The sequence below is a fragment of the Pristis pectinata genome, chromosome 3, assembly GCF_009764475.1.
Source record: "Pristis pectinata isolate sPriPec2 chromosome 3, sPriPec2.1.pri, whole genome shotgun sequence".
NCBI classification, from domain to species: domain Eukaryota; kingdom Metazoa; phylum Chordata; class Chondrichthyes; order Rhinopristiformes; family Pristidae; genus Pristis; species Pristis pectinata.
In genome coordinates this window covers 27,948,859-27,975,885 of record NC_067407.1, presented here as the reverse complement: position 1 = coordinate 27,975,885, position 27,027 = coordinate 27,948,859, and the positions used below count along the sequence as shown (strand labels likewise).

At 36.9% G+C, this 27,027-nt stretch overlaps 1 pseudogene; it reads left to right on the top strand.

Moving 5' to 3' along the window:
- The window catches only part of LOC127568319 (phospholipid phosphatase 3-like), a 123,481-nt pseudogene that overhangs the window by 73,538 nt on the left and 22,916 nt on the right, over positions 1-27,027 (top strand).

Sequence of the window (27,027 nt, the reverse complement as noted above, 5' to 3'; positions counted from 1 at the left end):
AATACTATACAGTTTTAAAATGCTATAAAACTGTGTTGAGTAGAGGAAGCAGTGGAGTCTACTGATTATAATTTACGTTCACTGTTATGCCACATGTCAGTGTTACATCGACTAACATCTGAATTCCTACTAATTTAAATGAAAGTCGTGCAACTTAATTGTGAGCATGTAATCCTTTGTGATTGGTATTACATTTTCCTCTTGAATGGCAAAGCCACCTCTCCACTGCATTTGGCTTCTTCTGCATCCTGTGTCTCCTTTCATCCCATTTTTTGGTGGCAGTGCATTCAGCTGCCTGGGTCCTGACACAGGAATTCTTGCCCCATCTTCTCAGCTTCATGCCCTTTTGAGGCCATCTCTTTAACTACATTTTTTGATTATCCATTACCCCGTATTTTTGTGCTGGAGCAGCACCCTTTCTTTGACATTGTTTACTCTTGTGAAATACGTGGGAATTTTTTCTGTGTTTAGCATTCTCTACAACTCTAAGTTGTAAATGTATGCTCCTGTTTCAATTCCTGATTTAATAACCAAGCTCATTCAAAGGGCAGTTAAATCTAGTGTGAGCAGATTCACAAGCATGTTCCCCATAGATTTTCATCCATTATATGGAAGGACAGAAGATCACAATGCATGCAGTTCATTTAGGGGAACAGAAGCACCTTAACCTGTAAGCATCATGCCACATGTCCTGCCTTGATATCGGGGTGCTTGTTTTATTATTGGATAGAATCACAGAACTCCAGAAGGTTACAGTTTAAAGGAGGCTATTTCAGGCAATCAAGTTCATACTAACTCAATGCAAGGTCCAGTTCAGCAAGTCTCACTTCCTCACTCTCTTCCCTTTAGCCCTTATTTTTGCTTCTTTTGAAGTATTTATCCAGTTCCTTTTTGAATTCTACAGCCGAATCTGCTTCAAAACTGACGGTGCCTTCCAGATCCTAAACACTCACTGCATAAAGGAAGTTTCTCCTCATGTCACTTTTGGTTCTTGTACAAACAAAAAAATCATCCTGTGCCCTCTTGGTTCATGGACCCATCCTCCATTAGGAACAATTTCTCTCTTTCTGCTCTATGTAGACACTTAGTGATTTTAAATACCTCTCTCACATCCCTTATGAACCTCGTACGTTCCAAGGAGAACATCACCAACTTCTTCAGTCTATCCATGAAACTAAAAAACCTCCCCATGTGATTATTATAATAAGCCATATCTGCATCTGGTCTAAGACCCTCATATCTTTTTATAAAGAGTGGTGCCCAGAACCAGACACCATTCTCCAGCTGTGTCCAAACCAATGTTTTATAGGAACTCATCATGGCTTCCTTGCTCCTGTATTCTATGCGGTTTAAAAATAAAGTGCAAAACCCCTGTATGTTTTTTGTAAATCTGCATTCTCAACGCTCCTTGCCACTTTCAATAATTTTTGTACGTTCATCCCCATTCTTCCCATTGACAAATAACACTTTTCATTTTTCAGCATTAAATTTCATCTGCTATGTGTCTGCCCATTCTCTTTATTCTCAAAGTTTGTAACTGTGCTCCTCACAGTTCAATATACTTTCAAGTTTTGTTTCATCTCAAATTTGGAAATTATTTCCTTAATACATGTTAAGGAAAGAAATAGTCTTAGTACTCATTCCCAGGGAACAGCACTGAATACTTCCCTCTGTCCTGAGAAACAATAGTGCACAACTTTTCTCTGTTCTCTGTCACTTAGCCAATTTTCTCTTCATGTTGCTATGGTCTTTTTTATTCCATGGGTTTCAAGCTTGATGACAAACCAGGTTTGTGGACCTTTATGAAGTGGCTTTTGAAAGTCCATATGCACTACATCAGCTACATTTTGCTCATCAACCATCTCTATTACCTCATTAAAAATCTCTATCAAGTTAGTCAAACATAATTTGACTTTACAAACAATGCTGGTTTTCCTAATCAGTTCACACTTATCCAAATGACAGCTAATTTTGTCCTTAAGTATAATTCCTAAGAATTTCCCCACTATCTAGGTTAGATTGACTGGTCTGATGTTGCAGTGTTCATGCTTCTAACCTTCTTTATGTAACGTTTGCAGGTTTCAGTTGTTGGGCACAACCCCTAAACCTACAGCTGTTGCAAATTAAGGCCAATAGCTCCTCAACTTCTACCATTACTTCCCTCAGCAACCAAGAATAAATCCTATCTGGGTCGGGTAATTTATCCACTACACATATTTGGAAATGTCAGAGACTTACTTACCTGCCTACTCACCATGTGTATTGTGGGTTCATCAGTGAATATTGCAATATTATAAAGCCATGTTCAAATAGTCTTCCATTACATCTAAACACGAGAAAATAGGAGCAGGAGTAGGCCATTTGCCCCCTAAGCTTATCCCACAATTCAATCTGATTGTGGCTGATCTATGATGGCCTCAACTCCTCTTCTGAACCAATCCTTATCCTGTAATTATGGATCTGACTTATTGATATCACTTACTTACATTGTTCCAACATGCCAGAGGCTATTCACCTTTCAAAAATGTATCTATCTCCACCTTAAATACATCTAATTATCTAGCCTCCACCACCCTCAAAGGCGGAGAATTCCAGAGATTCACCACAGGAATTTCTACGCACTTCAGTTTTAAATGACCAGCTCCTTATTTTGTATCTATGTCCCTTTGTTCATAACTCTCCCACTAGTGGAAATATCTCAACATCTATCCTGTCAAACCCCTTTAGGATCTTTTATGTTTGAATAAGGTCACTCTCATTCTTCTGAACTCCAAGGAATACAAACCCAAAGTGTCTAGCGTCTCTTGATCGGACAGCCTTCTCACCCCAGGAATTAGTGTGTTGAATCTCCTTTGGACTGTCTCCAATGATACTATTTCAAAGTTCCTTACAAAAGGCTGATTTTATGTAGGCAACCCTAAAGGGAATATACACCCTTTGCATTGCATTTCCAGTGAGACTAACGTAACTAGATTCACCTTTGTTAGAGTGGGTTTCCCTCTATATAATTTGAACATTGGGTAAGTAAAGATTTTTGCCATGTTAAGTGAGCCCATATTGCGTAAAAGGGCCTGATGATTCTTTTGGTTTGTTTTCCAGGAAGTCGTTCTTCTCAGGACATGCCTCCTTCTCTTTATACACCATGTTGTATTTGGCAGTAAGTGACTTAATATTTCATTTGCCTTTCTATAGCCCATATCAAGGGATATAAATTTCTTTAAGCCTCCATTTTGTTGAAGGTTAAGTGTAGTTCAAATCTATTTTTTTTGTTAACAATAACTTCACAGTCTTATTATGATCACAAGTGAATAGCTCTGGATGGCTGGGGGTTGCAAATCATTCTGGCCACATATTGTTGGCATGTTGGTAGTGATAGGAGTGTCACTGGAATGTGTTACAAAAATATTTACCGCAAATATACTGGTCATTCTCTTCAATGTGTTCATTCATTCTGGCATTTATGCTTCACACGGTTCTCCTCTTACCTGTCTTGATCTTATCTCATTAATTTACCCTCAAATTCCTTATTCCTCCTTGCATTTTTCTCAGCTTTCCCTTGTATCAACAACTTCTTGTGAGTTCTAACCTCCCTGTGTATTAAGAAATTTCTTGTGAATCCCCATGGTCATCATATTAATGACCTTTGCTTCTGGCCTCACTTGTGCCTGGTGGGCTTTTGCTGAAGGTACCTGTGATTTGACATTTATCCCGATTGGATGTGATTTATGTGGTCTTCTTCTGTTCCCACTTCCAACTGAGATGGCAGTGAATGACAAACTCTCTTCTGCATCAGTTAGAAGGTGAATGTCAGGCACGACTGGTACTTCCCACTTCGAGTTCCAATGCAATATCCTTGTTATGTATCTGCAGTCTTATTTAATTATCTTTTTCCTTGTATGGACCTAGTAAAAGCCAGCCATTCAGGAAGAGCATCTTGCTGTGTTTTATTTCCTGTTGCACAGCTCCTTGGTTACATGCCCTTGAGTTGTGTTTTGTTGTGTTCAAATTTATATGTTGTAAGATTGAAGCAATAAGTTGGTATGTGTATCTCAAGTACTGGGATTCTTGGACATCCTATTTTTGTACCTGCTAGTGAACAACATAATACTCTACAGTTTGTAACTTTTAACAAATCATCCTATGCCCTTATTCTCTGGGTTTTAAGTATTATTAGTAACTCATAAAGGATACAGTAATTTTGAGTATTTAATCAGCAGTGAATAACATAATAAACAGATAACTATAGAGGCATAAGATAGACTGCACAGGTCACAGAGGGAGATGTTGGTTGAGTTCCAGGATAAACACAGTATAAATTAGAGGACAAGAATGCATTAGCCACAGAAGGGACTTGTATTACTGAGGGGGAAAGTAAACCAAAAATGAACTTTGAGAAGCTGCTGACAGTTCTGGATTCACAAACTCTTCATAGTTCTCAAATGAAAATCTGTCTCTAGAACTGCACGGCTTGGGATATAATACATAAAAATAAAAGGTTCAGGTACATTTAAACTTGTACTAAGTGATCAGAAACGGAACACTTCCCTGAGTAATATCGCGTTTCGCCTGTAGGATGGGATACCTCATCTGTCCTAATTGCTTTTGTTTTCCATATCTTTGAGGTTCATTGAGCTTCAATAGGTTTTGCATTCCTCACTGCCAGCAGTGCACATGTTTAGATCTGTCTTTGTATTACAAGTTTAAAGAATTTCTTTGAGGAATGGCACTTTCTAAATTATGTCTGTGATCCCATATGCCTGTTGAAAAAGAACTTTAATCTGCTGTATTACAAACAAGACAAAGTTGCCTTAACACTAATTGAATTCAGGAAACAATTATTCTAACATTATTTAGCTCCTTTTCCTTTTTTTATTTATTCTTTATTCAAAAAAGAGCATTCAATTCCTAGTTTCATTTTGTGTTTACCTTTGATAATTGACAAACCCAGTTTCCTGAAAGCATACAATGCCATGACCAACCAATTGAGGTAACTGGTTTCAACCTTACCTTTTGTTTGTCTTATGCTATTACTCAAGATACCTCACATCCATATGCTTGAACTAAGTTTAATTCACCTAAGCATTCTGAAAATAGTAAACATAATTCCTGTCTTCTGAATAAATCATTGCAGGAACAAATGGCACAAATGACCATGCTCCATACATCATTTACATTCATTTATACCCAAACCACAAATTTTAACCCTGACTGACAAATAGATTTGCAGGCCACAAATATACATTATTTATTGGAATTGTATATGGACTAAGCTGTGTATATATCACAATCCTCTGAAGGGAGTTGTCATTCTGAAATAAAGTGTTGTTAAAATGGCTAAAAGTTTAATTTCTTTAAATGTAAAACAACATTTCTGTGTGGCCTTTTTTTTATTTGCAACTTGAATTTTCTGAATGAGTGTTTTTATTCTTTTATTTAAAATAATCCTTACCACAGAAAATTCCCTCAAGACCAAAAACTGTTAAACAGAATTAGCCATATACAGTTGCGAGCTTAACTGCTTTCCCTTTATGATGTGAGGTTAAAGATCACTGGAATGTAGAAAAAAGATTTGACCCTACCTCCAGATTAGGTTTACTGATGCTGCCCAGATACTGGGCTTCACATGGCTTGATTTATGAAGCTTCTCAAATTGGGGTCAGACTCTTGCCAGTTCAGAGCAATGGCATTGCAATAACTCAAATGCCTTTTCTCATTATAATATGTTTTAATGCATAGTAGCTTGGAGATTTTAAGCAATAGAAGCATTCTTCCAAGACTGTAGCAATAAAATGGTCAATTGTTCTTGTAAATCCTAAACACTAGAAAGGGCTTTTGCAACTAATTCCCAACACAATGCTCTTTGTCTGTGGATATTCCATTATGCCCCTGATGTTAGTAATAACAGAGCAGAATGAGACCCTGAGTTGCATTGAGAACAGAATACTGAATGACATCCAGCACTCAACTGACAGGCCTCAAAACAAGTGAAAAAGATTTTAGGAAAATATACAAAGAGGTACTCATGGAGAGTCACAGACTACTGGGCTGGGACTTAAATTACTTCCGTAGGGATTTGCTTTGACTTAAAAAGGGTTAAGTCCCAAAATGTAGAATTGTAATTTAAAGGAAAGCCCTTTCCTTTAATGTTAGTAAAATCTTAAGAATTGAAGAGAGATTACAGTGTAGAAATTCATATCAGTTGTATATGCTTAACAGGCAATACAGGAGCAGCTGCAAGCGGCTTCCACTTTCCAAATTCCGGTTCATTGAAATCAGTCAAACTGAATTTTGGAAGCAGTCAGTGCTATATGATCATTACATTATGTGATCATTCTGAGATTCTGCAATTTAGCACAATGGCTGAGATTGAATTTCAGCTCCATAGTTCCCTAGAAATTTTAGTGCACTCATTAGGTAGAGTTAGAATGATGCAACTTCTTTGACCCATTATGAACCGAGACCCAACGCTTTAGAGACTTGCCTTGGGTTTTGGGGGTGGGTGAGGGAGGGATACATCTAGGAGTCAGACACCAGTTGCAGCCATGTGTTGGGGTCTGTTGGGGGCAGTGATGGGATGCCAGCAAGGAGACTAGCCTTTGAGCGTCTGGTAGATGGGGAATAATTTGAAGCCAGCAACTGAAGGAGAAGATGGAACCTAGAAACTGGGAGGGAACAGGGGACTTGGCTAAAGGATTGCAGGGGTGGGTGGTTGGGAAATTGGCAGTGTGGGTGGGAAAATTGCAGGGTTGTGTGTGGTCACAGATCAAGGGGTCAGGGGCTGCCTGGAGATCAGCAGGTGTTAGAGGGGGTTGGCTTCAAAGCAACTAATAGGGTGTGGGATGTTGCTGGCCAAGGAGATTGTAAGTAATAGACAATAGACAATAGACAATAGGAGCAGAAGTAGACCATTCGGCGCTTCGAGTCTGCACCGCCATTTTGAGATCATGGCTGATCCTCAACAATCAATATCCTGTTCCTGCCTTGTCCCTATATCCCTTGATTCCCCTATCTATAAGAAACCTATCTAGCTCCTTCTTGAAAGTGCCCAGAGAATTGGCCTCCACTGCCCTCTGAGGCAGTGCATTCCACAAATTCACAACCCTCTGGGAGAAGAAGTTTTTCCTCACCTCTGTCCTAAATGGCCTAGCCCTTATTCTTAAATCATGCCCCCTGGTCCTGGACTTCCCCAACATCTGGAACATATTTCCTGACTCTATCTTGTCCAATCCCTTAATAATCTTGTATGCTTCAATCAGATCCCCTCTCAATCTTCTCAATTCCAGCGTGTACAATCCCAGTCTCTCCAACCTCTCAGCATAAGACAGTCCCGACATCCCCGGAATTAACCTCGTAAACCTACGCTGCACGCCCTCTATAGCCAGGATATCCTTCCTTAACCCTGGAGACCAAAACTGTACATAATACTCCAGGAGTGGTCTCACCAGGGCCCTGTACAAATGCAAAAGAATCTCTTTGCTTTTGTACTCAATTCCCCTTGTAATACAGGCCAACATTCCATTAGCCTTCATCACTGCCTGCTGCACTTGCTCATTCACTTTCAGTGACTGATGAACAAGACTCCTAGATCCCTTTGTATTTCCCCCTTACCTAACTCCACACCATTCAGATAATAATCCGCCTTCCTGTTCCTGCTCCCAAAGTGGATAACCTCAGACTTATCCACATTAAACTTCATCTGCCAAGTATCTGCCCACTTACCCAACCTATCCAAATCACCTTGAATTCTCCTAACTTCCTCTACACATGTCGCACTGCCACCCAACTTTGTATCATCAGCAAACTTGCTAATGTTATTCACAATGCCTTCATCTAAATCATCAACATAGATCGTAAACAGCTGCGGTCCCAGCACCGAGCCCTGTGGCACCCCACTAGTCACGGCCTGCCATTCTGAGAAACATCCATTCACCCCTACCCTTTGTTTCCTATCCGCCAACCAGTTTTCTATCCATGTTAATACCCACCCCCCAATTCCATGAGCCCTAATTTTACCCACCAATCTCCTGTGCGGCACTTTATCAAATGCCTTCTGAAAGTCAAGGTATACAACATCCACTGAATCTCCCTCGTCTATTTTCCTGGTTACATCCTCAAAAAACTCTAGTAGATTAGTCAAGCATGATTTGCCCTTGGAAATCCATGTTGACTCGACCCAATCCTGTCATTGCTATCCAAATATGCCGCTATTTCATCCTTAATAATGGACTCTAGCATCTTCCCCACCACAGATGTTAGGCTAACTGGACGATAGTTCCCCGTTTTCTCCCTCCCTCCTTTCTTAAAAAGTGGGATAACATTAGCCATTCTCCAATCCTCAGGAACTGACCCCGAATCTAAGGAACATCGGAAAATGATCACCAATGCATCCACAATTTCTAGAGCCACCTCCTTTAGTACCCTGGGATGCAGACCATCTGGACCTGGGGATTTGTCAGTCTTCAGCCCCATTAGTCTACCCATCACCATTTCTTTCCTAATGTCAATCCACTTCAATTCCTCTGTCACCCTCTGCCTTTTGTCCATCCTTACTTCTGGGAGATTTCTTACGTTTTCCCCGGTGAAGACAGATCCAAAGTACTTATTAAATTCGACTGCCATCTCCCTGTTTCCTGTAATAATTTCACCCGATTCGGTCTTCAAGGGCGCAACATTGTTCCTAACTAACTTCTTTCCCTTCACATACCTAAAAAAGCTTTTGCTATCCTCCTTAATATTCCTGGCTAGCTTGCCTTCGTACCTCATTTTTCTTCCCAAATTACCTTTTTAGTTAAATTCTGCTGCACCTTAAAAATTTCCCAATCTTCTATCTTCCCACTCAGCTTGGCTCTGCCATACTTCTTCCTTGTTAACACAATGCTATCTCTGACTGCCTAAGTAAGTTATCATACTTGGCTTGTGAAATAAATTGATTTCCAATTTCATAATGCTAAAAAATTGCAGTTTTATAGAGTTGAAATTCCAGGCATGTGCATGTTAGGTTTTTAAGTATTTCATTAAGTTGTTGGAAGTATGAGCTGATAGCAGTTTATTGAGGGCAACAGGACATCGGTGACCTTCATGTATAATGGATCCAGCAATGCAACTCCTTGACCAAAGTGCTTTAAGGATTGTGAAATAAATAGAGCAAGAACTGAAAAGTGTGAATTCGATGTCCAATAATCAGGAGAGGGAGAGAAAGATTGGATTAGGAGAGATAAAAAGAGATTGCATACAAAGTAGGAAAATTAAACTTAAAATTTGACTTTTAAAACATTTCCTAGTAAAGACTTGCAGCATGAAAAGGGTAAGCATTTATAATTGTTTAATTTCTGGGCAAAAAAAAAAGTTGATTGATTGTTACTATCAATTAACACTTAATCTTAGGTGTATTTATTCAGTCACATTTAATCATTAGTATTTAAGGTAATACAAAATTAGTCTGTACAGCCTAATAATTTACCTCTTTTAGCATAAAATCTTTCTGTCAAAACTACACTATGCTCCTTCAAGGTCAATATTAATTTAATTTTTAAATTTAATTAATTTTATTTACAGCGTGGTAACAGGCCCTGCTGGCCCAATGAGTCCGCACCGCCTACTTTAAACCCAAATTAACCTACCCGTACGTCTTTGCAATGTGGGAGGAAACCAGAGCACCCGGAGGAAACCCACGCAGACACGGGAGAATGTACAAACTCCTTACAGACGGCGACGGGAATCGAACCCTGATCGCTGGCGCTGTAATAGCGTCGCGTTGTGAAGTGCACTGTCTAGAACTGCACCAGATGAAGGTCTATCCAGAGACCAGTGTAGCTGTAATTCAAATTGAAATATAGATCAGACTCAAATGATCACTTTATAGTTGACCATGTATTCATTGGGTGGAATAGTACTACTCATAACTTTTTTTTCTTTTTCAATCTTTTTATTAGTTTCCAAATTAATACAGATCAATATATAACATCCATGATTTTTCATGTAATACAAAGAGATCAAGAGAGCAATCATGACATAGATAATCATAAAAAGTAATAAAATATAAATATATTAAAAAATCTTTAGATCTCATGATTTCTTAGTAGATGAATATAATATAAAAGAGAAGAAAGAAAAAGATTTATTGTATATATTAAAGAAAAGAATCCCCAAATCAATAAAAAAAATTGTAAATAATATAACAAACTAAACTATAAAGAAAATTTCAAAAAAAAAGAAACGAAAAGAAAAGAAAGAAAAATCTGGACTGAAATTTCTCAATAAAAACAGAGCAATATTATGTCGTCAACTCCGTTCCTTTAAATTGAAAAGTTATTGAAAAGGGATCTATATCATATGAAAGTATTGAATAAACGGACTCCAAATGTCTTCAAATTTAAGCGAATCACACCTAATTTTTTCCAAGTTTAGACATGATATAGTTTGAGAAAACCATTGAAAAGTAGTAGGGAGTATTGGATCCTTCCATTTAAGCAAAATGGATTGTTTGGCCATTAATGTGACAAAGGCAATCATACGGTAAGCAGAAGCAGATAAATGGTGAGATTCTATCGTTGGTAGTCCAAAAATTGCAGTGGTAGGGTGAGGTTGTAAATCAATATTCAATACAATTGAGATAGTGTTAAAAATGTCTTTCCAGTATTTTTCCAAAAGAGGACAGGACCAAAACATATGTGTCAGAGAAGCCACATTCGATTTACATCTGTCACATTTAGGATTAAAATGGTGATAAAAACAGGCTAGTTTATCCTTTGACATATGGGTCCTGTGCACTACCTTAAACTGTATCAAAGAGTGTCTGGCACACATTGAAGATGTATTAACTAATTGAAGAATTTTCTTCCATGTCTCTGTAGGTAAAGGTGTCTGGAGTTCACTTTCCCATTCGTTCTTGATTTTGTCCAGTAATTCTGGACGTATTTTCATAATTAAATCATAGATTATTGCTATCAAGCCCTTCTGATAAGAATTAAGACCTAAAATTTTTTCTGTAATTTCAGTTTTATATGGTGTCAGAAAAGAGGGTAGATAATTTTTAATTCAAGCAAAATGTTAATCTGTGTAAATATTAAAATGAATGAAAGTGTTGCAAGCACTATCTTAACTGAAATCTGCACCTCCCTTAAAGTCTTTGATATTAATTGCTTCTGTAGACTACCCTGGTAATTTATTCCATATATCTTAACTCCTGCATAAACAAAAGTTCTAGCTTTCAACTTGGTAAATTCTAATATATCCAATGGTCTGAACTGTAAACATCAAAGGCTAAGAGCATTAGAACCAGTCTATGAAATTAATTCAGCCTAAACTTTTATTTTCTGGGAGCGAAGAACACCAACCATGTGCTATGACTTCAGAATGATTATCTCATACCCACATATTATTAGAAAAAGAATCATAAAATGTTTTGAAAACAATTTACTGTGTAATTAAAGTCCCAGTGGTGTTGATCCTTTGTATTACACTTAGTGATGCCAAATAGCTCTAGTCTCCGGTGAATACTTTACATGGTTTGGCACATGTACAACAGTTGCTGTGTATTAGGCCTTGCGCATTTGTTTGAACTTTGCTCTCTATTTACAGGAGATACCATCAGCTACCACATTTGTGTACATTGCCCTACATGTGGAAGCATTCTTATATCAGTCAGAAGCAAGTCCGTAGTTCTCCTTGATAGGAAAGACTGGAAAATGATCAGTTTCATAGCCTTTAATGTGTTATGAGGTTTATCACTTTATCTTTATGTGGTGTTTTATGTGCAAATGTTTTTTGCGCTTGAACTTGGGTCGATACAATCTTTTGCTTTTAGTACTTCTATTGATCTATTGAATTTATTTTTTCATCATTTTCCATGAGTATCCTATTTGAAAGCACACTACCAATCAGAGTAAATGTGCTCACCATTAGGCAGAACTTACACAAACATGCATTTTCTGGTTTACCCTCGTTATTACACTTTTGCAAATTCAAGTCAGGAACTGCGATTCCCTCTGGCCCCTTGGTATCATGTTCTGCTAAATCTGCACCATGAATTGAAACAGGCCTTGGACAGCAGTTCCATTTTATGATGATGGATTAACAGAAAGAAAGAACTTGCATTTAAATAGTGCCCTTCATAGCCTCAGGATACTTCATAGTCTCTGTCAAAGGGGTACTTTTCCATTGTGGTCACTTTTGTAATGTAGGCAAACACAGAAGTTAATCTATGCATAGTAGAGTTGCACAAATAACATGAGATAAATCATCTGAAAATCTGTTGTAATTATATAGGATGAGGGATAAACTTTGGTTTGCACACCTGGAGAAATGCCTACTTGACTTCAAATGGTATCAAGGTACTTCTTACATCTACCTGAGAGGCAGCCAAATGCTTGAATTAATATCTCATCCTAAAAGATGGGACCTATAGTACTGCAGTATTTTGTCAATACTACAGAGAAGTGTCAGCCTATTTTATATGGTAAATCTATGGAATTAAGTGCAACAGATCACATTAATACCATTTTAAAATAAAAAGTACTGATGAAAGCTGTAATATTAACTAAATATAATCATGTTAGCATTAGCTTAGTTAGCTGCCTGCTTCCAATAGTCCATGCATAATTGATGATACATGTATAATCACAGTTAACAGTTTGTTTAATCTCTTGAAGGCAGATAAATCACTGCTTAGACTTATTAACAGATGATAAAAATGTTTGGAATTTCTTCTAACAACCAGAGTATTAGTTTACAATCACAATCTATTTTGTGTATCTGTGATTGTTTTAATCCATTTTAATCACATGCTATTTTCAGTTGCAGTCACAACTTCTTGCTCAATTAATACTCAAGTTTAAACCAATAAATGGCAAGGAACATTTATGCCACGCAAGTGTCAGTCAATAGCCATCTCCAACAAGCAGGAGTCTAACTACTTCCCTAGATTTTTTTTGCTCCCATTTTTGCTTCTGTTTGCCTTAAACTTTTAAGGAAAATATTTTTGTAAAATATGGTGAAAATTGACCCTCATTCATAAATGCATGATATTAAAATCATCTCTTAGTGATAGAAGAGTCAGGTGCAGGGATGTGGGATTGTGTTTCAACTAAGAACAGGGGACATTTCTATTCTTCTGAACTCTTGTGTGCTAAATTATCAAACCTCCTGATTTTTTGTATCAAACTAAGAACATTTACTTATTTTGAGCTTGAGGGAGGGTGGGTGAGAGAGAGAGGGTGGAGACATGTTTTCCCTTCCTTAAAGAGACAAGAAATATGAGACTGCAGTAATTCATTCATGGATATATCACTAGGGATGTTAGCAAACCATGTCCTTATTCTGGTATGGGTTTTTCAGAGACTTAGTCAGAGTACAGGTTTTGGCTGAAACAAATAATGATTGTGAGAGACTGGCAGCCTGTTTTCATTTTGTCTTTTTGTGCGTTCTGTTGCATGGTGTAACAGTTGATTATTAATTGCTTATTAAAAAATAATTCATTAGTTTAGTAGAGCAATATTGGGTCTAGGGCTGGGGGTCATATAAAGGTAAATCCGATTATTTAGGAGTTGATAATACTGCTGTGAATCTTTTCACTTAGACATTTTAAAGGTACAGTAAATCTATCTTGGTTTCTTGGAGTTCCAGAGTGTACAAAAGCAAATTTTTTCAGTACACTAAGGGCAAGCAGCTCAGAGTGGCGCAACAGAAAATTCCAGCCCATTCCTAACATTGATAATGTTACAACAAGGTCCCAGTAGTGAAAACATATATGACCTATGACAAATTATTAGCATTAACATTACTTTATTGAGCAAGATAATCTTTCAATGCTGAAAGCTTGTTTGTGTGAAAGCTGCTTATAGTTGTGACAAGTATTCTCTTAAACTATTTTAAAGACCACAGAATTGAATAAACAATAATTTTCATTATACCTTTTTTTGCAAAACATAAAGTAGGGTGGAGAGTTCAGCTTTAGTTTTGCTGCTCAATTGTGCTGGTTGGGAACATGTTTCATGACTCCAATGATTAATTCACAAAGAGACAAATCTCAGTAAATTATTGACGGAGGTACTTTTATCAGATGTAACTCTCAGTGGCTTATGATTTTAACATGCCTTTCACTAATTGTATCTGCTTCATTAACCTGTGGGTGTGCAAAACAAGACCTAAAAGGAAACTTAGAACTACACAAAAAATGGTTAATATTTGGAATGGTTTTCTCAGAAGTGTTGGTGTTTGCTCAACATATTAAATAGTATAAACTGTCAATATGTGGCTGTGGACTATGGTTTTTTTTATTTGAATTTATTTGCTGTTGGTTGATAGGGAATGGAAAAAAAAATTTAATGATTAAATAAAACGAGCAAAAACAGTCTTCATTAATATCATAAGCACTACCTAATTCTAAACGCTAGCCTGGGACATAAACCTTTCTCTTTGCATTTGCATTAACAGTAAATTCCTGGATGAAATCTTCTATGGATATCTGGAAGAAAATTGTCAAAACAGAATTTTACAACATTAGCTTAAACCAGGGAGAAGCTTCATGCGTTCCTTACCGTTCTTCTGGAATGTTTCTGATGTTGTTAAAGCCCCATTTTTTTGCCCCTTTTCTGTAGCTGATCCTTATTTTATCTTTTGTCACTCCCAAGATGGTTGTGGGTTGGAATTCCACCATTTGAATCTGGGAGTGATAATCTTTGTTTACCTAATGATGGTTTGTGAAATTAGGGGAAACTGCTGATCCCATCAGTTTGCAGCTCCTGTAATTGTGGGGTAGAACTTGTGAAGACAGGAAATGCTGTTGAAATAAGGCAGGCAAATGATATCTCTTTCCATCACTTTGACTGTGGTTTCACTCATTGATGGAGGCTGCTGTCTCTCCCTTTCTTTGACTGCTTTCCCAGGGATTTCTCTATGCTAACAAGTTCAAAGATGGGCATCTTCCATTACATCCAGCTGGTGATGAGAGATACCATAGGATCAAGGCACTGCTGCCAATCCACAGCAATATCTTGCATCTACCATGCCATCCACGAAGCACACCTGAGCTCCACATATCAGTGCTCAGTGGCTGCATTGCTCATCCTGGTTCGCCTAACACCAGATCTCATAGGCAGCTTCTCCACACCAAACTGTTGGTGATTCATTGCTACAAGAGTGCCAATGGAGAACACAGATGTGTGTCAGGCTCCCAGGACCCAGGTTCCCATCTCAGCAATTGGGAAGATGGGAGGGGCAAGGGGTTCACACCCATTCTTGGTATAGTACAGGCCAGGACAGGAGCTTGTGTCATGTTTGCAACATGCCATCTCTCAAAACAAAATGCTATATTGACCCCTTTTAGTGCTTATTCCATTTAGTTATCTTGCTTCTGCGAGTGTATTCTGACTGCTGCACAAAGTGCCAGTGTAAATCGCCAGGCCCAGATGAAATATTTCTCAGCTGCTACGAGAAGAAATGACAGAGACTCTGATATCTCTGTCTATAAGACCAGTGCAAGGGGATTGGAAAGTTGCTAATGATGCATCGTTGTCTAAAAAGAGAGAAAAGAATAAACTGAATAAATATAGGTGAATTAATTGAACTTCAGTGGTGGGGAGGATAAACTCTCACATAGAAAGGCACAGATTAATCAAGGACAGTCAACATGCATTTCTTAAGGGAAGATGTTTTCTAGCTAAATTGATTGAGGGAACAAGGAGGATTGATGAAAGCAGTGCACTTAATATTGTCTACGTAGATTTTGGCAAGGTTTTGATAAAATCCCACTGGGTAAACTGGGCAGAATGGTATTAATTCAGGTAATTAAATTTCCCTCAGAGATGAAAGAACAGTGGGAGTAAAAAATTCTTGTGCTGAATATTTTCTTTTTTTTTGTGGTTTCAGATTTCCAGTACTTTCAGTTTTTGCTTTTGATTTTGAATAATTAGAATAGCTTGATCTGGTAGTTCCACGATGCATATATCTATACAATAATGTTCACAGATTTCAAGTTTACTGTAGTTGCGATATAGTTATTGTAGGTAATTAACAGCTACAGTGATAGCTGAACCAAACTTTTGGATTATGATGAATCAAGAACCTAAGTGGATGATGATTTTTTTTTTCCTGCTGTTTGAAAGACAGGCTGCCACTTTTACCTGAAAGTGAAACATCAGGGGATTTTATCAGAAGACCTAATTAATGTGTAAAGTATATTTAGACTAAAGCTGTCACCAATATAACATAATTGGGATATTTTTAACTTGTTGGTTTCCAGGTTAGGAAGTTAATGTTTCAGATTGATAAATAGTTATCTGATGAAAGAGCATCAACCTGAAATGTTAACGTCTCTATAGATCCTGCTTGACTGGCTGAATATTTTCAATTTTTATTTCCCATTTTCAACATCTGCATATTTTTTGCTTTAGATTTCCGTGCATCTATTTTCTGTTGGACAATTGCCTTCAGCTACCTGGTCATTGGGTTCATGTTGGCCTTATGCAGCAGTACAAGATTATTGATGTGAACCAATGGATGGTTTACCACTCTGCCAGATTTTCTATTTCCATTGAAGTTATTGGATGAATAATAATTGGCCAGCTGATTTATTGTCTGTGTTGCTGCTCAAGACTAATTTCATTTCTACTGTATCTTTAACATGCAAGGAAATAGTAATATTCAAACAATTATATCAATTAGATATAGTTTTGGGATAATAGTTGAATGAGACATGCTTTGGAGGAAGTTGGATAAGTTTGTGCAATGGGTTTGTATGTAGACTCTTTTATGTAATAAACTTTTCTCCCCAACTTGGCCACCCTTATTTTATGAATTATTTGGACATAAAAGTTTATTTGTTAGTCTTACTAATATCAAAAATTGCTTCAATTCATAATTAAGTAGTTAATGACCGATGGTGTACTTGGAATTGATTCTTATTAATTTTTGGATCATAAGGATGTATTGACCAATTTGAAACAATTAATGAGTCAAATTGACTGACTGATTTAAGAGCAATGAAATAATTGAATTATTCTTTTACGATAGTGGTTACTGAATTTCTGTGACTCTCTGTAGCTTGTATAATGAAACTTGACATGGAGGAACCCACATGAGTTATTGTAATGGTTTTGTACTTGTATGCTTCAGTACGTTCGTTCAATGAACAGTGCTCAAGACACTTGACAGTAATCACAAAACAAATTAAGTTTCCAATGCCTGTAATTGCATGCAGTTGCATAAACATAGCCTTTCAACCAATGAAGTATAAAAGAAACAAACTACAGCACAGCAATGTTCCTGTCAAGAACAAAAGCTGCAGTTTCACGTCTGGCATTCTATAAAGCACAGATTTGGCTAATTCTGTGGTTTATGTTCTGCTTAAACAGCTGATGACAGCCATCATTTCTATGTAACAATGGTCCTAAGGGGAAACATTTACTTTGATGGCACAGATGTTAGATTTAATTTGCTAAAAATAAGAGTAAAGAAGATCCAAATCACTTCTATACCATAACGTAGTATAATCTTTAAGTTATTTTGCCATCAATAATCTTATATACTCAATTCATCTCCTATGTCTTTCACCTACAATCCACTTCCATGTTGCTTCTCCCTGCTGATTCTACTCCTACTGACCCACTATAGCCATTTCATTGTTTCTAATGGTTTGTTTTCCTGTGGATTCATTTTGCTTTTAGTTTACCTCAAAACTCTAATTGTAATTGTTTATGTTAGTTGTGTTGCAGAAAGCAAAGAAGCCTGTCATAGGCTACAGTAGGATATAGATCAGATGGAAAGTTGGGTGGAGAATTGACGGATGGAATTTAATGCCAAAAAGTGCGAGGTGAGGCATTTTGGGAAGTGAAATAGGACCTATACAGCAAATGGGCACTAAGGAATGTTGATGAACAGAAATGTCCAAATCCATTGTTCCCTGGCAACATGGGTCGATAGGGTGGTGAAGGAGGAATACAGCAAGCTTGCCTTCATACATTGGGGCATAGAATTTATAAGAGTTATGTTACAACATCACAAAGTACTGGTCAGGCGACCCTTGGCATTCTGGTCACCATAATAAAACAAGGATGTGATTGCTCTGGAGAAAGTGCAGAGTAGATTCACCAGGATGTGGCCTGGATTGGAGGACTTTAGTTATGGGGAGAGATTAGATAGGGCTTGTTTTCTGTGGATGGAAGGAGACTGAGGGGTGACCTGATGGAAGCATATAAGATTATCAGAGGCATAGATGGGATAGATGGCCAAAATCTTTTTGCCATGGTAGGGGTATCAAAAACAAGAGGGCATAGATGTAAAGTGAAAGAAAGGAGTTTCAAAGGAGATATGAAGGGCAAGTTTTTTTTAAACATAGGGTGGTTGATATCTGGAACTCATTGTCAGAGGCGGTGCTGGAACCAGATACAATTACAATGTCTAAGAGGCTTTTAAATAGGCAAGGCATAGAAGTATACAGTCCTAATGTGGGCAAATAGGATTAGTGTAAATGGTTTGCACAGTTGTGGTGGGCCAAAGAGCCTGTTTCTGTGCTGTACTACTCCATGATATTGTTTTGGCCATTCAAGGTTTATGAATTGTTTAAACAACACTGATTTGTTTTTGATTTTATTATTGCCAGAAACTTTTTCAAAGTAGTCAAATGTTTTTTTTATAAGATATCTTTATTAGTCACATGTACATCGAAACACATAGTGAGATGCATCTTTTGCGTAGAGTGTTCTGGGGGCAGCCCGCAAGTGTTGCCACGCTTTCGGTGCCAACATAGCATGCCCACAACTTCCTAACCCGTACGTCTTTGGAATATGGGAGGAAACCAGAGCACCCAGAGAAAACCCACGCAGACATGGGGAGACCGTACAAACTTTTTACAGACCGCAGCCGGAATTGAACCTGGGTCGCTGGCGCTGTAATAGCGTTACGCTAACTGCTACACTACCGCGCCTGCCCTTGTTGTTGGTATACTTGAAATTTATTTTTCCCAGTGAGAATAAGGTAAATCCTGCTTAAAGTCAAAAAAGTGCAAGTATTTGAAAGCTGAAATCGAAACAGAAAGCGCTGAAAGTAGATAGCTGATTAGTCACATCTGTAAAAACGTGAGGCCGATCAAGGTTTCAGTACAAAACCTTCTTTCTGTTCTGAGGAAGAATCTAATAATTGGGTAAAAATTCAACAGTAATCCTGTCTTTTTGATCATTCACATGTTAATCTCAAGTGATGATGCTCAGAAGGCCAAGGTTAGCTTTCACATGTATGATCTGAAGACACTTCATTGAGTAGCCAATTAATAGTTTTCCTGTCATCACTAGTATTGTAATACATTTGTGTGGTCTAACAAATGTAACTTCCTTGGTTCTTTCCCAGCATACTGAGAAATCCTGCTCTACCTAACATCATTGTTTGAAATAAGGTCCCAGCAGACCCATTTGAACTTAACATTAAAAGAGTGAACTAATGAAAATGAATTAAATCTGGTCTAAAACATTTTTAAAAATTTGCATATATTTGAAATTTGAAACAACAGCTGTTCTATACATATCTGTGAAGAATAATGGCAGATTAATGTGTCAGGGAGAGCACCCTTCTTTAGAGTCATACTAAATCTGGATAATTGGGTGAAAATACATTAGTGGCACAATCCTTTAAATGGAAGGAATATATCAAGCTGTGAGGTCAATGTAAACAATTTTCTCTGCTAAAACAATTGACCTTAAAAAAAAGCACTGCCATATGTATATTGAATACAGCTCACAAATAGAATTCTTCCAATTCTTCTACTTAATGAATGATAATAGCAGTGGCTTTTTCATTTGTGTTCGTTTGTGTAAGAGTCTTATCTCCACAGCTCCATGGTTTAACAACTACTGAATGTAAACAGCCAAATTGGACTGGGGGCATAGATTTTGATTCGGCACTCTCTTGCTCTTTAACCCTGTGAGTGCTGAACTTCTTTTGTTCACCATTTGTGGAAAATTTCTTGAAGTGTTCATACCAAAAGAAAAACTTTTATATTGAAACTATTAATTGATAGACATTTTCATTTTTTACTGGAATAAATTTTCTTTTTATAATTTGCACCAAAGATTTTCTTATTTCCTTTTCTTGAATGGTGCAGCTATTGTCACCAGGAACTGCAGTCTGCAGGTGGCTCCATCAATTAAGTGCTGTTCACTAGCTGAACTATTGAGAAATGTACTGATAATTAAGTTTATGTGCAGATTTAATTGCCATCCTTAAATTGAGGAGCCAAAACAAGTTGCCAGAGGAAGTGCTAAAGGCAGATACAATTACAACATTTGTACAGGTATTTGAGGGGTAGAGTGATATGGGCCTAATGTGAGCAAGTGGGATCAGTGTAGATGGATACGTGGTTGGCATGGTTGACAAAGTGGGCCAAAGAGCCTATTTCTTTGCTGTACGATTCTTGACTCTATGATTAGAATTATAAAGACCTTATTTGGTTTACATGCAGAATTTCAGATTTTCATAACCTTCAGTCTATTTTTGACTTGAAATGAAATTTTATGCAATATGGAACACTTTACAATTAGTTGGTCTAGGCATGGTGTCATATGCTTTTCAATGTATATTTCAAAGTTACACATAATAAAAGAAAGCAGCTAAAGAGGTGAGTTGATATGAGATCATTGTTCTTGCAAAGAAATTCAACTAAGCCTTATCTTATCTGTAAACATCATATCTGGCAGAAACTACTTACTTGTATTAAGCTGAACCATAGATGTTTCCTGGAGCAGTAGTTTATTCTTCTACAGTGTTGTTCTATTGATCATATAATAGGAGTACTTAGTATTATAGACATAATTAAACTCCTCCAGTCTGACTGCAAAACTTAAGCTGCTTATTGCATGAGCTTCAATAAGTTCTTGTTACTATATTAAACCAGTAGCATTCTTTGAGATGGCCTTGGCTGTTAAGCAGTTAATAAATTTGATCATAATTTACTCACCGTATTTCGCCCTCATAGAATTTAGTATTCAGATGTTCAGGACTGAAATATTAAATCAGTATTGGCATCCAGTTTTGATTTATAGGACAAGGTATTTTTTTAAAGTGAAAATCAGTATTGATTAACAGATAAAATATGGTATAATTAAAGGATTTGACCAGAATTATGATATATATGCCAATACTGTCATTTTCAATAAGGCAGGGAGAAAAGAAATGTGATTAGTGTGAATTGGTGCTTGATGGTCAGCACGGAGTCAGTGCATGGAAGGGCCTAATTCCATGTTGTATGATTCAAGGCTCCAATACTCTATCTTTTATAATCAATGAACACAAGTTGCAAGTTAAAGGATTTCTGAAGCAGGAACAAATATTTTATGAAAGCTCCTCGTACCAGTGTTTAAATTCCTGGTAGAAAGCTGGTTCTCTCCAGTCCCATATTCTGTAATTATTTTTTTAAACCTTCTATGACTGATGTAGTTTTTAAAGAGTGGGACAAGTTAGGTATTACTTGTTTTCAGGATCTGTTTGTTGGAGGAAACCTTTCTTTGTCTGAACAATTGTCTACCAAGTATAATTTACCAAAAACTCATTTTTTCTGATATTTACAAATTAGAGCCTTTCTTCGATCTCAACTATATTCTTTTCCTATGAGTCCTGATAAAAATTTATTAGATGTAATCTTAATTTGAAGCCTTTTCACGATGGCTCAATATCTAATATTTATGACAGGTTATTAGGAATGAGTGAGGTTCCACTTAGATAAAATTAAAAATGCTTGGGAACAAGATTTGCGGATATCAATTTCTGAGGAAACTTGGAATGAAATTTTTAAATTGGTTAATACTTCGTCATTATGTGCTCGTCATTCTCTCCTTCAATTTAAAGTGGTCCATAGAGCTCACTTGTCTAAAGATAAACTATTTTTATTCTGATATATCTCCTTACTGTGACAAATGCAATAACGAAGAGGCTTCTTTAATTCACATGTTCTGGACGTGTCAGAGTCTTAAAAGACATTGGACAGAGGTGTTTCAAACTTTTTCTGTACTACTTAAGATACATTTTAAAATTAATCCTTTGACTGCATTATTTGGGATCATTGGAGAAAAAGATATAACTTTGAAGGCTTCTGATCTACACATTCTGGCTTTTATTTCTCTTATAGCCAGGAGGGCTGTGTTGCTTAAATGGAGGAAGTTACTCCGCCTACTCATGCTCAAATGTTTACGGGATGTTATGTCATACCTGAATTTAGAGAAGATCCGTTGTTCAATTCTTGAATCTAACTTAGATTTTCAAACCCTGTGGGGACCTTTTTTGAATTATTTTCAAAACCTTTGATTTGGTGACTAAAATACAGACATTGGCTGACATTGTTACGTTTCAAGGGTTTTTCCTTGTTTTTTTTATTAAATAGCTTCGGTTTTTGGTAGTGGGAGTAGATTCTTTTTATAATAAAATATTCCAATTTTTTCTTTATTAACTAACTATCACATGTGATTATTAATTTAGAGTATTGTGATCCCAAGTACGATTTAACACAATGTATTCAGTAGTATTTTTACCCTCTTTTTTTTGATGCAAGTACTCTGTATTTCTTTCTTGTGGATTTAATAAAAATATTGTAAAGGAAAGCTGGTTCTCGATCTTTAACTAATTGGACAATTACATTGAATGTCTGGCACTGAGGTAGACCATATGGTCTATTCAGGCTGGCGCTTATCCTCCATTTGTACTTTTCTCCCTACCTCATCTAAATATACCAGCACATGCTTCTATACCCTCCTCTATTACATGCATATCCAGTCTCCCTTTAAAAAGCATTATACTTTTTGCCTTGGACATGCCCTGTGATAGCAAATTCCATGTTATTACGTTCTTGTACCTTCTGGGCAGAGAGGATAGTCTTGATTTCTTTATTTGATTTCTTATGTTGAAGGTCTTGAGTTTTGCTCATTTCCACAGGTGGAAAAAGCTCTCTTCATTTTATAAGAGTCTTTTACAATTTTAGAAGACTTCTAATCTACCCATAGACAAAACAGAAAATGCCGGAAATACTCAGCAGATTAGGCAACATCTGTGGAGTGAGGAATATTTTCTAATGAAAGGTCAGTGACCTGAAATGTTAACTTTATTTATCTCTTCAAAGATACAGCCTGATCAGCAATTTGATGTCATCTGCAAACTTAGAAGTTGTTGATTTTAAATTTCAACATTTTAGCATTGATTGTGAATAGTGATGCTTGCACTGATCCCAGTGCAAGCATCACTAAAGACTACACTTTACACTTTACAGCTCTGCTGCTCTGAAAAGCCAAATTATGCCTCCACTCTGTGTTCTTCCTCAAAGCCAATTAAATATCCATTCATTCTGAGACATGTGAACCTGTGGAATCTGCTGCCACAGATGTCTGTGGAGGCCAAGTCACTGAATGTATTTAAAAAGGAGGTACTTAAGTTTACAGATGCAAAAAGCTTCAGTAGATATAGGGACAGATATGGTATTGAGGTAGATGATCAACCAATCATACTTAATGATGGATCAGGCTCAAAGGGCCAATTGGCCAACTCCTGCTCCTATTTGTCAATGTTTTTCTGTTTCTGTTTTTCTAATTTCCCCTGACTTCTGCATGCTTGAAGTTCATTAATTTGTTATGTGGCACCTAAACATAAATACATCAAATCTTAACCTACTCTGCTTTCTCTTATAACTTCCATGAATTCATTGAGTTTCATCAAGTAAGACTTTCTCTTTTGATATCCACATTTATTTTACTTTCTCTTTTTATAAGGATTCCATTATTTTTCTTATATTAAACTTGCTGTTATACACTTCCCAAGACACATTCTGTATGCCTTCTTAAAGTTAGATATTGTATTAATAAGCTACTATTTTCTAATGAATTATTAAAACCTCTGATCCAGGTGATTTGCATTTACATATCTTGTAAATAAATTCTTTTAGTTTAATTTTTTAATGTCTCTCCTCCATTTATTTTAAATGGTATACATCATTTATAGCTTCTGATTTTCACTTTCTGATTTCATGACCCCCAGGTTGAGAAAACAGGAATAAAGCACTTGTGATCTGGGTTTCAATGCTAAAGGCACAACTTCAAGAAAACCTGGTAATAATGAAAGTTTATAAAGACTGGTTAGGCCACAGTAAGAATTTGGGATTCATTTCTGTAGCTAAATGTTAGGAAAGATGTGAAAGCCCTAGAGAGTCAATGTCTTTATGTCTTGCACTGTACTGCTGCCGCAAATCAACAAATTTCACAACGTATCTCAGTGATAATAAACCTGATTCTGAGAGGATGTAGAAAAGATTTACTGGATTGCTTTCAGGGATGAGTAATTTCATTTACAAAGATTGATGAGTGGATTCGGAGTTGTACTATAATCCCTGGAACAGTGAAGGCTGAGTACTGATTTCATTATCATGTGCCCAAATCATTGAAAAGCAAAAAAGATTGGAGATGCTGGAAATCTAAGTTAGAAACAGAAAATGCTGGGAATATTCAGCAGTCAGCCAGCACCTGTGGAGAGAGAAATGGAGTTAACATTTCAAAATCATGTCTGCTTTAGGCAGAGAAAATATAGAGAAATATTTCCCATTGGTGAGAGACAAAGTACCAAAGGACACAGATTTAAAGTATCCAGGGGTGATTTGGAATGCACTACCTGAAAATGTGGTGGGCACAGATTCACTTGTGGCTTTCAAAAGGGAATTGGTTAAATATCTGAAGGTAAACAATTTTGCAGGCAATGAGGAGTGTGTGGAATTGCTCCATAAAGATCCAATATAGAAACAAAAAATGTTGGAAATGACCAACACTTCTGAGATAAAAACTGAGGGTTCTGGACCTGAAATATCAACTGTTTTTCATTGTATGGATATTGTCTGACCTGCTGAGTGTTTCCAGCATTTTTTGTTTTTATTTCAGATTTCCAGCATCTGCGATTTTTTTTTGATTTCCATGGGAAGCCAGTCTGGGTTTGATGTGTCAAATAATAATCTCCTGTGGTGTAGTGATTCGATGATTCTACTCTGTAGTTCTATCACTGTGGCATATACATCTATTGTGACAAAGAATGGCAATGTGGTTAGCTTTGCCTTTGGTAGTAAGCTGTTTATAGACAGATCTGACTGTGAACAAAGTCTGTTATTTACCTGGGTAACAGCTGATTTGACATACTCTTCATGTAATTACTGATAATCTGATTATCCTCTGCAGGTGCATATTTTATTTGTTGAAAATACACAGTATTTTTTAAAAAAATCCAACTGTATATTCCTCATTTGAACCTCATGAAAGATTCTTTCAGCTTTGTAGATATAATTGTATTTAATATGATTCAAGCTCCTTTGATATTCCAGACCAGGTCTAGACGGACTTGTTGTGACAGTTTTGCCAGAGCCCAAGCCCACACAGACAGCATGTGAAAGTGATGGCATTGCCAAAATCACTGATCTTAAAGAAATCCATTAAATGCTGCTGGCATTGTAGAACCTGCATTCTGGAAATAGGTGCATGAGAAATTTTATTCTCATCTCCAACAGTCTAGTTCTGGCTGATTTTGCATTGTTACTGTTTAATTTTGATTTTTGCTCTGAACTGTTCACTGGGGTTTTGCCGTTTTGTTGTCCCAGTGACAGAACATGAACAATATTGTCCATAAATTAATCATCAGGATATGGAAGCTGGACTGAGAAATGTAAATTCTGAGAGCAGGCCTATGCATTGCTGATCACTTGAAATCTGATTGGCATCAATATCAAAACAGCTTTAGGCTGTGAACTTGTATTCCAGATCTAGTTAGGATTTGTCTTCTGATCTGTAGGAGTCTAGGGTTAAGTTCAGTGAGCTGAAATATATGCTGAACCTTTTCTTTATCTGTCACTTTAATGTAGTGATTATTTGAACGTGCAGCTCTCAAGTTTGCTGCTTTCACTTTTCATAGTTTGAGTGTCTTTTGAACTTATCCACCACATCTGATTGGAGGGTTAGCCACTGTGTAATTTACATGCACAAAGCGTAAGAAACGAGGGAGTAATTATTGCTCTTAGATCTGAATCCCCTTAATCTTTTATGTCATTTTGTGAGAGGTTCTAGAGTCATAGAGTAATAAAGCACAGAAATGGGCCCTTTGGCCCACCATCCCCGTACTGACCTCTTGCAATTTACAATAGCCAGTTCATCTATCACTCAGCTCACCTTCGGCATGTGGGAGGAAATGAGTATCCACTAACATAATTCCACTTATGCAATAGTCCAGCTCAAGCAAATGCTCAAAATTTTGCAAGTTCTGAGGGGGCCGTGTATTAATGACTAAAATGTTGGGTTCAAAATGATTCAAGTCAAATGGCTGATGTTTTTTGATGATTTGTCCAAATGATTTATTTCCTTCCTCCTCACTAGAATCTGTAATATTTTTCCTGTATATTTGAGTTTGTCTTTAAGGCATTAGAATGAATAGCATTAATAGTTGCAGTTACATTTTCTTAGGCTTGCACCGTCTTTCCTGCATTAATGATAGCTTTGTGAGTTAAACTTTCAATTTCATGCATAATGGAACTCAAAGAACGAATATGGGTTACCTTTTATTATTCCGTCAGGTTCCAGCGAGAGGTATTGGGACTTTTAGGAACTTTCAGCACAACTTGCCAGCGGTAATGTGCCAGGCATATAGTTTCTCAAAATTTCAGGTCAATATTTTCTTTCAATTCCAGACTTTTATTACTCACTAATTAAGATTCACATACTTATTTTTGTAGACTTTTTATGGAGAAAAATACTGTTATAGTTTGAAAGTTATGAGGCAGTGTTGTACTAAAAAAGTTAGTTGCACTCAGGTTTGGCTTGAAGTTAAGATCAGTTAGTGAGTTACATTTAACTTTGATCGAAATCTCCTGGTTTGCAGCCCAGGATGAGTTCTAAATCATGTGGTGATAGTTCTCATTACAGAATAGGATTAGACTGAATAACTCAGCATTGTTCTCAGTAAACCAGCTGTTTCAAATTCATTGGGTGCAACCCAACCTGGAGAGGGTTGCTGTGGATTATATGTATGTACTAA